Below are 14080 nucleotides of genomic sequence, written 5' to 3'. Positions count from 1 at the left end.
AGTCAAGGAACAACATGTTCACTGCTTTCCCCTCATCCACAGAGCCAGTTATTGCATCATAGAATGCAATTAGATTAGTCAGGCATGACTTGCCCTTGTTGAATCCATGCTGACTCTTCCTGATCACTTTCCTCTCTGCTAAGTGCTTCAGAATTGATTCCTTGAGGATCTGCTCCATGTTTTTTCCACAGACTGAGGTGAGGCTGACTGGCCTGTAGTTCCCAGGATCCTCCTTCTTCCCTTTTTTAAAGATGGGCACTACATTAGCCTTTTTCCAGTCATCCGGGACCTCCCCCGATCGCCATGAGTTTTCAAAGATAATGGCCAATGGCTCTGCAATCAGATCCGCCAACTCCTTTAGCACTCTCGGATGCAGCGCATCTGGCCCCATGGACTTGTGCCTGTCCAGCTTTTCTAAATAGTCCCGAACCACTTTTCTCTCCATAGAGGGCTGGTCACCTCCTCCCCATGCTGTGCTGCCCAGTGCAGTAGTCTGGGAGTTGACCCTGTTTGTGAAGACAGAGGCAAAAAAAGCATTGAGTACATTAGCTTTTTTCACATCCTCTGTCACTAGGTTGTCTCCCTCATTCAGTAAGGGGCCCACACTTTCCTTGACTTTCTTCTTGTTGCTAACATACCTGAAGAAACCCTTCTTGTAACTCTTAACATCTCATGCTAGCTGCAACTCCAGGTGTGATTTGGCCTTCCTGATTTCACTCCTGCATGCCTGAGCAATATTTTTATACTCTTCCCTGGTCATTTGTCCAATCTTCCACTTCTTGTAAGCTTCTTTTTTGTGTTTAAGATCAACAAGCATTTCACTATTAAGCCAAGCTGGTCGCCTGCCATATTTACTATTCTTTCTACACATCAGGATGGTTTGTCCCTGTAACCTCAATAAGGATTCTTTAAAATACAGCCAGCTCTCCTGTACTCCTTTCCCACTCATGTTATTCTCCCAGGGAATCCTGCCCATCAGTTCCCGGAGGGAGTCAAAGTCTGCTTTTCTGAAGTCCAGGGTCCATATTCTGCTGCTCTCCTTTCCTCCCTGTGTCAGGATCCTGAACTAGACCATGTCATGGTCACTGCCTCCCAGGTTCCCATCCACTTTAGTTTCCCCTACTAATTCTTCCTGGTTTGTGAGCAGCAGGTCAAGAAGAGCTCTGCCCCTAGTTGGTTTCTCCAGCACTTGCACCAGGAAATTGTCCCCTACGCTTTCCAAAAACTTCCTGGATTGTCTGTGCACTGCTGTATTGCTCCCCCAGCAGATATCAGGGTGATTGAAGTCTCCCATGAGAACCAGGGCCTGCGATCTAGTAACTTCCGTTAGTTGCTGGAAGAAAGCCTTGTCCACTTCATCCCCCTGCTCCGGTGGTCTATAGCAGACTCCCACCACTACATCACCCTTGTTGCTCACACTTCTTAACTTAATCCAGAGACTCTCAGGTTTTTCTGCAGTTTCATACCGGAGCTCTGAGCAGTCATACTGCTCTCTTACATACAATGCAACTCCCCCACCTTTTCTGCCTTGCCTATCCTTCCTGAACAGTTTATATCCATCCATGACAGTATTCCAGTCATGTGAGTTATCCCACCAAGTCTCTGTTATTCCAATCACATCATAATTCCTTGACTGTGCCAGGACTTCCAGTTCTCCCTGCTTATTTCCCAGGCTTCTTGCATTTGTGTAAAGGCACTTGAGATAACTCGCTGATCATCCCTCTTTCTCAGTATGAGGCAGGAGCCCTCCCCTCTTGCGCTCTCCTGCTCGTGCTGCCTCCCGGTATCCCACGTCCCCACTTATCTCAGGTCTTTGGTCTCCTTCCCCCGGTGAACCTAGGTTAAAGCCCTCCTCACTACATTAGCCAGCCTGCTTGTGAAGATGCTCTTCCCTCTCTTCGTTAGGTGGAGCCCGTCTCTGCCTGGCAATCCTTCTTCTTGGAACACCATCCCATGGTCAAAGAATCCAAAGCCTTCTCTCCGACACCACCTGTGTAGACTTCCACGATTCGACGGTCTCTACCCAGGCCTTTTTCTTCCACGGGGATGATGGACGAGAACATCACTTGCGCCTCAAACTCCTTTATCCGTCTTTCCAGAGCCACGTAGTCTGCAGTGATCCGATCAAGGTCATTCTTGGCGGTATCATTGGTGCCCATGTGGAGAAGCAGGAAGGGGTAGTGACCCCCAGGGGTCTGTACTGGGACCAGCCCTATGCAACATATTCATAAATGATCTGGAAAAAGGAGTAAACAGTGAGGCGGCAAAATTTGCAGATGACACAAAACTACTCAAGATAGTTAAGTCCCAGGCAGACTGTGAAGGGCTACAAAAGCATATCTCAAAACTGGGTGACTTGGCAACAAAATGGCAGATAAAATTCAATGTTGATAAATGCAAAAATAATGCACATTGGAAAACATAATCCCAACTATACATATAAAATAATGGGGGTCTAAATTAGCTGTTACCATTCAAGAAAGAGATCTTGGAGTCATTGTGGATAGTTCTCTGGAAACATCCATTCAATGTGCAGCAGCAGTCAAAAAAGCAAACAGAATGTTGGAAATTGTTAAGAAAGGGATCAATAATAAGACAGAAAATATTATATATAAATCCCTGGTACGTCCATATCTTGAATACTGCGTGCAGATTTGGTCGCCCCATCTCAAAAAAGTTATATTGGAATTGGAAAAGGTTCAGAAAAGGGCAACAAAAAGACTTTTCAGCTTGGAAAAGAGACAGCTAAGGGAGGATATGATAGAGGTCTATAAAATCATGACTGGTGTGGAGAAAGTAAATAAGGAAATGTTATTTACTTCTTCTCATAATACAAGAACTAGAGGTCACCAAATGAAATTAATAGGCAGCAGGTTTAAAACAAAGAAAAGGAAGTATTTATTCACACAATGCACAGTCAACCTGTGGAACTCTTTGCCAGAGGATGTTGTGAAGGCCAAGATTATAACAGGGTTCAAAAAAGAACTAGATAAATTCATGAAGGATAGGCCCATCAATAGCTATTAGCCAGGATGGGCAGGGATGGTGTCCCTAGCCTCTGTTTGCCAGAGGCTGGCAATGAGCAACAGGGAATGGATCACTTGATGATTACCTGTTCTTTTCCTTCCTTCTGGAGCATCTGGCATTAGCCACTATTGGAAGACAGGATACTGTCTAAATGTACCTTTGGTCTGACCCAGTATGGCCATTCTTATGTTCTTATGTCAGTGTGTTCCTTTGGGGAATGTGCTGGTATCGAGGTGTTCTGGTACCACCCTTCTGGACTGTGCTTGAGTGAGTGCTCTGTGCCCAGCACCTCTTAGGAATATGTGTTTTTGCAATATCAGCCCTCTACTTGCCAAATTCTGTGAGCAGGGCCTGCCTCTTGCCCACAACCTGACTTTGCTTCATATTGGCCAAGTTTTGACCACTACTTTAGTTCCAGCCTCAGGCCTCATACCAGGCCTCTGCTGCACGGGCTTATGTCTCAGGCTCTCTTCCTACTACAACCCTAACCCTAACTCTGACCCTCAACCCTAATGGCCATCCTAATCCCTAACCCTAACCTTAAACTTTTATCCCTAACTAGGGCTGTCAACACAGTTAACTCAAGCAATTAACTCAAAACAAATTAACTAAATTAAAAAAATTAATAACAATTAATTGCAGTTTTAATCGCGCTATTAAACAATAGTAGAATACCAATTGAAATTTATTATAAATATTTTTGGATTTTTTCTACATTTTCATATATTGATTTCAATGGGTGGGTGGCAGGGATAGCTAAGTGGTTTGAGCATTGGCCTGCTAAACCTAGGGTTGTGAGTTCAATCCTTGAGGGGGCCATTTAGGGATCTGGGGCAAAAATAAGGGACAGTACGTGGTCCTGCTGTGAAGGCAGGGGAACTGGAGTCAATGACCTTTCAAGGTCCCTTCCGCCTCTATGAGATAGGTATATCTCCATATTAAATCATAACACAGAATACAAAGTATATAGTGCTCACTTTATATTATTAAAGTTCTCACTTTCACGTGATATTGTAAATAAGAAGCGGGCAGCATTATCTCCCGTAAATGTAAAAACATTTGTTTGTCTTAGCATTTGGCTGAACAAAAAGTAGGAGTGAGTGGACTTGTAGGCTTTAAAGTTTTACATTATTTTATTTTCGACTGCAATTATGTAAAAAAGATTCTACATTTGTAAGTTGCACTTTCACAATAAAGATATCGCACTACAGAACTTGTATGAGGTGAATTGAAAAATACTATTGCTTTTGTTCACCTTTTTTACAGTGCAAATATTTGTAATCAAAAATAAGTTTGTAACTGAAATCAATATATTTGAAAACGTATAAAACATCCAAAGATATTTTTTAAAAAGGTATTCTATTATTGTTTAACAATGCGATTAAAACTGCAATTAACCATGAATTTTTTTAATCTTGCTATTAATCACAATTAATTTTTGTAATTGTTTGACAGCCCTCCCGCTAACTCTAACCCACATCCTAACCCCACCTGAAACCCTAATGCTAATCCTAAACTCAATCGCAAATCTAAACTCTAACCCTAACCCTAACCTCAGCATAACCCTAAACCAACCCCTAACATTACCCTAACCCTAACTGAACCCTATCCCTAAACCCTAACCAAGCAGCTCTCAAACTACAGGATGGGCCTCGCAAGGGAGGCGTGGGAGTGTGTTAAGGGAGGTGCAAGCTGTGTGCTTTTGGGGGCTTTTTTAAAATTTTTTATAAGAGGTCGGGTTGTCAGCCCTGGATGGCTGGGGCTCGTGCAGAAGGGCCGTGCAAACCTGGAAGGTGGAGATAAAGGGGACAACTGGAGCCCTGCCACTCGGGCACTCCTCCATCCCCCACCCCCACCCGCAATCCCTTATCTGGAGGTGGCAGGGCTCTGGCCCTCAGCCCGAGGGTGGCAGCAATAGCACACAAGTAAGAGTGACAATGGGGCGCTAAGTCTGCTCTGAAAAGAGATATTGATTAATATCACTTTCCACATTGCCACCCACGCTTCTGTGCTGTTGCTGGCATGGTCCTGCCTTCAGAGCTGGGGGTCCAGCCCATGGCCGCTGCTCTCCGCACTGCCTTCAGAGCTGGGTGGCACTATATGTACTTGGGGGCAGAGGTTGTAAACTGCTACAGACACAGAGAAGGGTGGGGGCCCCAATCAAATAAGTTTGAGAACCACTGCCCTAACCCAACCATAACTTGACTTTAGCAAAGCTTTTGACACGGTCTCCCACAGTATTCTTGCCAGTAAGTTAAAGAAGTATGGGCTGGATGAATGCACGATAAGGTGGATAGAAAGCTGGCTAGATTGTCGGGCTCAACGGGGAGTGATCAATGGCTCCATTTCTAGTTGGCAGCCGGTGTCAAGTGGAGTGCCCCAGGGGTCGGTCCTGGGGCCGGTTTTGTTCAATATCTTCATAAATGATCTGGAGGATGGTGTGGATTGCACCCTCAGCAAGTTTGCAGATGTCGCTAAACTGGGAGGAGAGGTAGATACGCTGGAGGGTTAGGGATAGGATACAGAGGGCCCTAGACAAATTAGAGGATTGGACCAAAAGAAATCTGATGAGGTTCAACAAGGACAAGTGCAGGGTCCTGCACTTAGGACGGAAGAATCCAATGCACCGCTACAGACTAGGGGCCGAATGGCTAGGCAGCAGTTCTGCGGAAAAGGACCTAGGGGTGACAGTGGACGAGAAGCTGGATATGAGTCAGCAGTGTGCCCTTGTTGCCAAGAAGGCCAATGGCATTTTGGGATGTATAAGTAGGGGCATAGCGAGCAGATCGAGGGACGTGATCGTTCCCCTCTATTCAACATTGGTGAGGCCTCACCTGGAGTATTGTGTCCAGTTTTGGGCCCTACACTACAAGAAGGATGTGGATAAATTGGAGAGAGTCCAGCGAAGGGCAACAAAAATGATTAGGGGTCTGCAACACATGACTTATGAGGAGAGGCTGAGGGAGCTGGGATTGTTTAGTCTGCAGAAGAGAAGAATGAGGGGGGATTTGATAGCTGCTTTCAACTACCTGAAAGGGGGTTCCAAAGAGGATGGCTCTAGACTGTTCTCAATGGTAGCAGATGACAGAACGAGGAGTAATGGTCTCAAGTTGCAGTGGGGGAGGTTTAGATTGGATATTAGGAAAAACTTTTTCACTATGAGGGTGGTGAAACACTGGAATGCGTTACCTAGGGAGGTGGTAGAATCTCCTTCCTTAGAGGTTTTTAAGGTCAGGCTTGACAAAGCCCTGGCTGGGATGATTTAACTGGGAATTGGTCCTGCTTCGAGCAGGGGGTTGGAATAGATGACCTTCTGGGGTCCCTTCCAACCCTGATATTCTATGATTCTATGATTCTATGATTCTATATGCTGGAGGGTTAGGGATAGGATACAGAGGGCCCTAGACAAATTAGAGGATTGGACCAAAAGAAATCTGATGAGGTTCAACAAGGACAAGTGCAGAGTCCTGCACTTAGGACGGAAGAATCCCATGCACCGCTACAGACTAGGGACCGAATGGCTAGGCAGCAGTTCTGCAGAAAAGGACCTAGGAGTTACAGTGGACGAGAAGCTGGATATGAGTCAACAGTGTGTCCTTGTTGCCAAGAAGGCCAATGGCATTTTGGGATGTATAAGTAGGGGCATTGCCAGCAGATCGAGGGACGTGATCGTTCCCCTCTATTTGACATTGGTGAGGCCTCATCTGGAGTACTGTGTCCAGTTTTGGGCCCCACACTACAAGAAGGATGTGGAAAAATTGGAAAACGTCCAGCGGAGGGCAACGAAAATGATTAGGGGACTGGAACACATGACTTATGAGGAGAGGCTGAGGGAACTGGGATTGTTTAGTCTGCGGAAGAGAAGAATGAGGGGGGATTTGATAGCTGCTTTCAACTCCCTGAAAGGGGGTCCCCAAGAGGGTGGATCTAGACTGTTCTCAGTGGTAGCGGATGACAGAATGAGGAGTAATGGTCTCAAGTTGCAGTGGGTGAGGTTTAGGTTGGATATTAGGAAAAACTTTTTCACCAGGAGGGTGGTGAAGCACTGGAATGGGTTACCTGGGGAGGTGGTGAAATCTCCTTCCTTAGAAGTTTTTAAGGTCAGGCTTGACAAAGCCCTGGCTGGGATGATTTAGCAGGGGATTGGTCCTGCTTTGAGCAGGGGGTTGGACTAGTTGACCTCCTGAGGTCCCTTCCAACCCTGATATTCTATGATTCTATAACTCCAATCCTCACTCTCCTCTAGGTTTAGGGCTGGGGCAGGGTTTAGGGGTAAGGGTTTGTTAAGGTTTAGGAATTAATGTTAGGTTTAGTGTTTTTTAGGCATTAGTAATTAGGGGGTCAGGGTCAGCAGCACATGTTAGTCTCTAAGGTGCCACAAGTACTCCTTTTCTCCTTTTCTTTTTGTGGATACAGACTAACACGGCTGCTACTCTGAAACCTTTAAGAAATAGGCTGATTCTAAGAAGTTATTTGGGTACCTGCTCATCTATTTTGCATCTCTGCTGTCTTACTGCAGTGACACATCAGTTAACCCCTGGGTGTGAGTGTAGCTGAGTACACACAATCCAGAACAGGTTATATAACCTAACTTCCTGAACAAAACAAGCAGATTCTATCTATCAGCAGCAGCACCATGTCACTTGATTCAGGAATCACCACTGAGCAAGCATAAGGAGAAGTAAAACAGACCCAGCAAATGTGATGCCGCCTTTACTCAAGCAAAGCTGACACAGAAGTCCAAAGTTTTTCTCCCTGGGATGCAATATTGGGACCTTGAAAATAATGGTTTGGGCCACATAACACAATGAGGCAGGCATACTGCAGCCCTAGCAGCTATCCCTCAAGTGCTGTTTAAAACAGGCCACTTGGGGAAAGTTTACTTTTGATTAAGTGTGTTAGAGAGTTAAGCACAGGGAAGGGAGTGGAAGGTTAGAAATCAGATTTGTCTGGGTTGTAAAAATCCCACTGGAATTTATGACTGTGATTGCAATGTTAGTACCAAGGTGCATTTACTGAGCTTGTTATTGATATGTACAACAATGTGCTGCTCTCAGCCCTGGGCTCACCTCAAGATCATCAGCAGAAACCAGAGCCAGTCAGGAAATGACCATTTCACTATGTGAAAAATAAAGTGAAAAACTTTCACATTTGTCAAAATCCTTTCTCAAAATTTTGGGGATATTCTTCAATTTTCAACAAAAATTTTAAAAATTGATGAAAACAAGAATTTTTGCCACAAACATTTTTCCTTTTATCAAAAAGCCATTTTCTGTCTAAAAGAGTTCTGATGGAGCATTTTTACCCATCTCTAGCATTTGGGCCTTTGGGGAGTATAATATATTACTCAGCAAACTGCCCATCCATGTTAGTAACTGCTTGCTCACACATTCTGTATTGCAATGCAATGTTCTCTTCTTTGATGTCTGTCATTGAAGTGACAATACTACTGACCTGACAGTGAGCATGTTGGGATATTAGTGTAGCTGGGATGTAGCAGTATGACACTAGCAGACTAACCGGAGTCATGGTGGGTGTCAGAGGTTTATAATGTTCTTGCATTTTAGTATTTGCATTGTTGTGAGGAACTGGTAAGGTTTGTGGGTGCATGTGGGTAATCTTACTACACGTTCCATACAGTGATTATTGCTAACTGACAATAGACCATAATAGACCATGCTTTCTCCTGCCCCAGTGTAAACAGAAACAGTCACCTGAAGCCAGTTGGGAAATTGTCAAACTACATACGTGTTTACCAGCCATTTGTGACTTTGAAAATCTCCCCAACAGGGATAGTGCAGCTTTACATCATTGCACCTCAAAGCAGAATTTGGCCGACCATAACAGTGAATCAAACATCCAGGTGCTGCACATATTAAAGCAAAGAGCTGCCCTCCTTCAGATCCTTCCTTAAAACTCTCTTCTGCAAAAACAGCTACAAAACATTCAACCCCAGTAAAACAACTGAGGAGCTGAGACCACTGCCCATCATGCTGACCAGTTCCCTTGTGCTCCCCCATCTGTCTGTCTGTATTTATCTGCTGTCTCTTAGATTGAAAGCTTTCTGGGGCAAGGATTGTATTTTTATTCTGTGTTTGGACAGCACCTAGTACAATGGGATCCTGGTCCAGGGCTGGTGCCTCTCGCTATGAAAATAATAAATAATCTTCGAGTATTTACTTATACATCCCAAAGGAACATTCATTAAATGAATCACTGATGTAACAGTCTGCATGTCCTGGCAAAGTCTATTCATTCTGTAACCCAGACAAGTCCATCATTCATGTAACTAAAGCTATAGTTAACTTTACTTATCAATTACAAACCTGCTTGAGACAAGAGATTTGAGAGACTCACAGGCCTAGCAGGGATGATGGAGTTTTGTGTAACCAAGGCAATTCTACACAGAAAACTGAGCATCCAACCCAGTGGTACCATCCCCAGTCTCAGGTTCCCTCAATGCTACCCCTATCCCCCAGGCAAAGGGTTCTGGCTGTGTCTGGTCTGCAGGCAAGTGTATTACAAATATTTTATTCACATTTTTGTCTTCCCTGAATCACTAGCAGCAATTTAGAAGAGGGAAATGGCTAACAGTCCTGGCCTGGTGTTTTTTTATGGTATGCTGGTGTTGCCACAGCTCACTTCTTTGTCATTTAGCAGATAGTGAAACACAAATCACAAACCACAAAGAGGAAAAAACAAAAGCTCAGCAGCCGTGTCTGCACAAAGGTGTGAAAATAATACTAGTAAACCTGCTCTGCAGCTTTCCTGCTGAGTGCGGGCTACTGGAAAGGAGGCCTCAACAGGTGCTAAGATGAGATGATAACAAGCCACATATCGATAAAGTAAAAACATTTCACACTCTGAGGTTAGAGTCAGCGCCTCTGACTCTGCTGCCAGCAGTGTTCCCATTATTAGTGAGTTCTAGCACTGGGAGATGGTGGTTTTTGGCAGTTAAGTAAGGCCAACCCAAGCTCTGTGTCAGGGCTGATCTTAGACACTGTCAACCCGAAACTTACATAGCTACCTCAATACTGATACTGACTCAAGCTACCAGTAGCAGCTGCAACCCTCAAAACTGAAAGGAGTTTATAAAACTCTCCACCATTTTACATCATGACTGCCCATTTCTTTCTAGGTTTCAGAGTAACAGCCGCGTTAGTCTGTATTCGCAAAAAGAAAAGGAGTACTTGTGGAGAAAAGGAGTACTTTCTTTATAAAAGATCTGCTCTTGCTCAACCACAGTTATTGGGCTGAATGTAGAAATTGCTGGCTGTGATGCTCTGGCCTGGGTTATGATGGTCTACTGATTAGATGGGCAGAATGGTCCCTTCTGGCCTTAAAATCTAGGGGAAATTATTTCTGTAGATTTTTGGTCTACTCCTTTGCCCATGGCCCATCTGTTAGTTTCATATACTTACTTTCAGACTCTGTAAACCACCAATGCAGTGCAGACTGGATGCCTCTCCCCCACTCAATACAGTGCCATCATTGCCCTCTAGTTTATTGTGCTTCAGTCCACATAACACCTCAAGACTGGACATCTTTATAAAAGCATATTGCACCACAGCCACAACCGTGCAGGATGCAGGAATCATTGGGTGAGAGTCACTGGGCTGGGCAATGCATGAAGTCAGATTAGATGATGCTAATGGTCGCGTCTGGTCTTAATATCTGTGCGGGAGCGGTTTCCAAACCTGTCTGACTCATTTTGACAGTGGACATTTCCTGAGACACTATTCACATGAAGATTTCTACATTTTGAGACCAGAAGGGATCGTACAACCATCTAGGCTGATCTCCTTTGTAACCCAGGCCAGAGAACCCCACCCAGCACCATCTGCAACCAGTTCAATAATTCATGGTTTAACTCAAACATGTCTTGTAGCAAGAGACATCCAATCTGGATTTAGAAACTGAGTGTTGCAGAATCCACTGCTGACCTGGATAATAACTGAAGTGCTTTATTATCCTCCCTGTTAACAATCTGCATTTTATTTCCACTTTCCTCTTTGCTGACTTCAACTCCTGGCTGTGAGGTCTCACACTGCCTTTGTCTACGAGAGTAAAGAGCCCTCTGCTCTCCCCATGTCAGTATAGATGGGGGTAAAGTCAACTCTGAACCATCTCACTGAAAAACTAGATGATAATCTACTGTCTTATACCTCATCTGTAAATTCCTGGGACAAGGGCTGTTTTTTAGGAGGGGGAGGAAGTGCATACCATAATAGGGCCCTGACTTCTGTTTGCTGCTGCTAGGTGCTACTATTAGTCAAATTAATAACAACTGGGCTGAGAGGCGTGGTCCCAAGACCTTGAATCATCACTCTCATTATAAGATTTATTACAATCCCAAGAGATGTCTGTAGCATGTTCTCTTCAGTCACTAATGCTTAATTCATATCATTGCCTCTGATTCACTATCCCCGGGCAAGGGACAGAAGTAATAGCATATTAAACAGTTTGGGCCAAGTCCTGCCTTTACAGCACAGCCATGAGACAGTGGAGGCTGGGGGGGAGGGGGCCTGCACCACTCTATGGGAGAAGGCAGGGTTACGGTTAGGGTTAAGGTGGGGGCAGTCCCTGTAGTCAGGAATGTGCAGTGACTGCAAATGTGGCTATGCAAGGCGGAGACAGGCGCAGGAGGGGAGGTGGTAGTGGTGAAGGTTCCTTCCTCCTTCTGCTCCTTCTCCCCACATACTAACTAAAAGCAGCTACACTCCGTCCCCAGACTAGCCTTTGTGCAAGGCTGGACAATGCGGGGAGGTTCCTCATCTATTTGTAAGAGCTGTCTGCAGGCATCTGTGCAGAAGTTTAGGATGAAGATTGGGAAATATCCCCTGGCAGCAAGAGGTATCAGGCTGGCAGCAGGGAGTTCTGGGAGCCTCATTGCTTTGGACACTTGAACAAAGCACTAATAAATCCACATGAAGGAACAAACCTTCACTGCTCCCTGGGAGGCTACTTAGAAGGGACCCAACAGCTACCTCCCAAGATCTTGTGCTTCTACAACTCATACAAAATTCAGTCAATCACTCTGCCCCGCCCCTCACATTTCGAACAGAAAGTGCCTTCTGTACCATGGGTAGCTTGCATGTTCCTTAGCCCTGGAAACGCCATCATGACAGCTAGGAAATGGTAACTCTCAAGCAATAGTCATGGTGCCACTGGCTCTGCAGATACCGTCCTGGAAACCTAGTGAACAACTTCACTAGAAAAAAGAAAAGGAATACTTGTGGCACCTTAGAGACTAACAAATTTTCTTTTTGTGAATACAGCCTAACACAGCTGCTACGCTGAAACGTCACTAGAGGGGCTCTTAGAGCGGTGATTTAGTTAGTCACCCAGCAACAATTACGCAGCTGACTAAGGAAGAGAAACCTGTGCTTCACAGAAATGGCATTTCATCTCCCTTCAAATTAAGAGTCTTATCCTGTTGATAAATTATATAATCAACTGCTTGGCCATACCTTGGTTCGTTATGAAATATATTCAAGAGACCAAATAACCAGTGTCAGCCAAGTTTACTGCTATAAGTCATTAATAATAATAACGTATAGGGAAAAGGTTCAATATGATACCAGTCTCTGAGGAGCTGTCCCGGGCAGCATTGTTACATTCCCCTTACACAGAAGGTGTGGTCCCAAAGTTATGCCCCTAAAGCCATCTGTTTATACCCTACCTGTTTATAAGAACAAGGAATGGTGTAAGTCATCTGAAATTACATTTTACAAATCAGATTTCTACCTTGTTTTTCTGGTACCATGGTGAACACCTTATCACTGTGTTCTGAACATATGCATTCCAAATACCAAGGGGTGTAAGGGTACCTCCTGGGTTTGTATGAAGGTAGAGCAATCCTATGTCTTGTCCTCTTCCTTAGAGACATTCCAGTACTGGCCTGGGAGAAGAATTCCCTAGCTGTTGCGATGATAAAATAATCATATGGCCTAATCCTGACATCTTTCCTATCTACTTCAGATAAAACTTAATTCAGATAATTCAAGGGATTATGGGACACTTATCATAAGTAAACAGGATTATTAATCAAGTTGTAGTCCAGTTTAGGCTCTACAACTGCTATAAGTTGTGATTAATGCTATTTGTACTTAATGCATACTAATATGTATAAGTGTGGATAATACAAATTTTATATAAATATAAATGTGCATTATTCACACCTATACATATTAGCCCCATTGGCCCCAGTACCAGGCCAAGCTGCAAACACCTCCCCCCACCCCAAGCGCCGGGCCAGCCCCACCGCCGGGCCGAGCCGGCAGCCCCCCTTCCCCTGAAGGTCCTCCCCTGCCTGAGCCGCTGCCCCCACCGTCAGCACTGGGCCGAGCTGCCGGCCCCGCAAGCACCAGGCTGGCCGGCGCCAGGTCAGACCCTCTCCCACCAGCCCCTCCTGCCCCTGAAGCGCCATCCCTGGATGAGCTGCTGGCCACCAGTGCTGGGCCAAGCCACCGGCCCCCTGAGCTGCCAGCCCCCCGACCCTGAAAGCCCTCTCCTGGCAGAGCCGCTGCCTCCTCCACCCAGCACCGGGAGCACCCGCTCCTTCCACTCTTGAAGGCCCCACCCACCCCGCCGAGCCGCCAGCCCCAGAGCACCTGGACGAGCCTCCTCACTCCGCCAGCCGCTGGCTCTCCTTGTCCCAAGGAGGAGGGATGTGGCAACCAGCGGGGACCGGGGGGTGGGGGTGGAGTGCAGGAGGCGGTGGGGGTCTCGTGGAAGGGGCGGGGCTACCTTGCCAGCGGCTCAGCGGCAGCACCAGGGAGGGCTAAAGCTAAGCCTTCCCTGGCCTATTATACCCTATTATATAGACATCCCTAGGAAAGACCCAACATGCATTGTATGGAATTCAATTTATGACAAATTTAGGCCCCAATCCTGCAAACAACTGATGCACATGTTTCACGTTATGCACACGACCACCATCCACTCCAGTAAAATGCACTGGAACATTCATGGGTACAGCAGGGTCTGCAGAATTCATGGCTTTGCCATTCTCCAGACTGACATCTGTCTCTTTAGTCTCTTTTCTCTCTGT

The sequence above is a fragment of the Eretmochelys imbricata genome, chromosome 24 (assembly GCF_965152235.1).
Source record: "Eretmochelys imbricata isolate rEreImb1 chromosome 24, rEreImb1.hap1, whole genome shotgun sequence".
NCBI lineage: Eukaryota > Metazoa > Chordata > Testudines > Cheloniidae > Eretmochelys > Eretmochelys imbricata.
The sequence above is the reverse complement of the archived record's forward strand: the minus strand, read 5'-3'. Positions refer to the sequence as shown.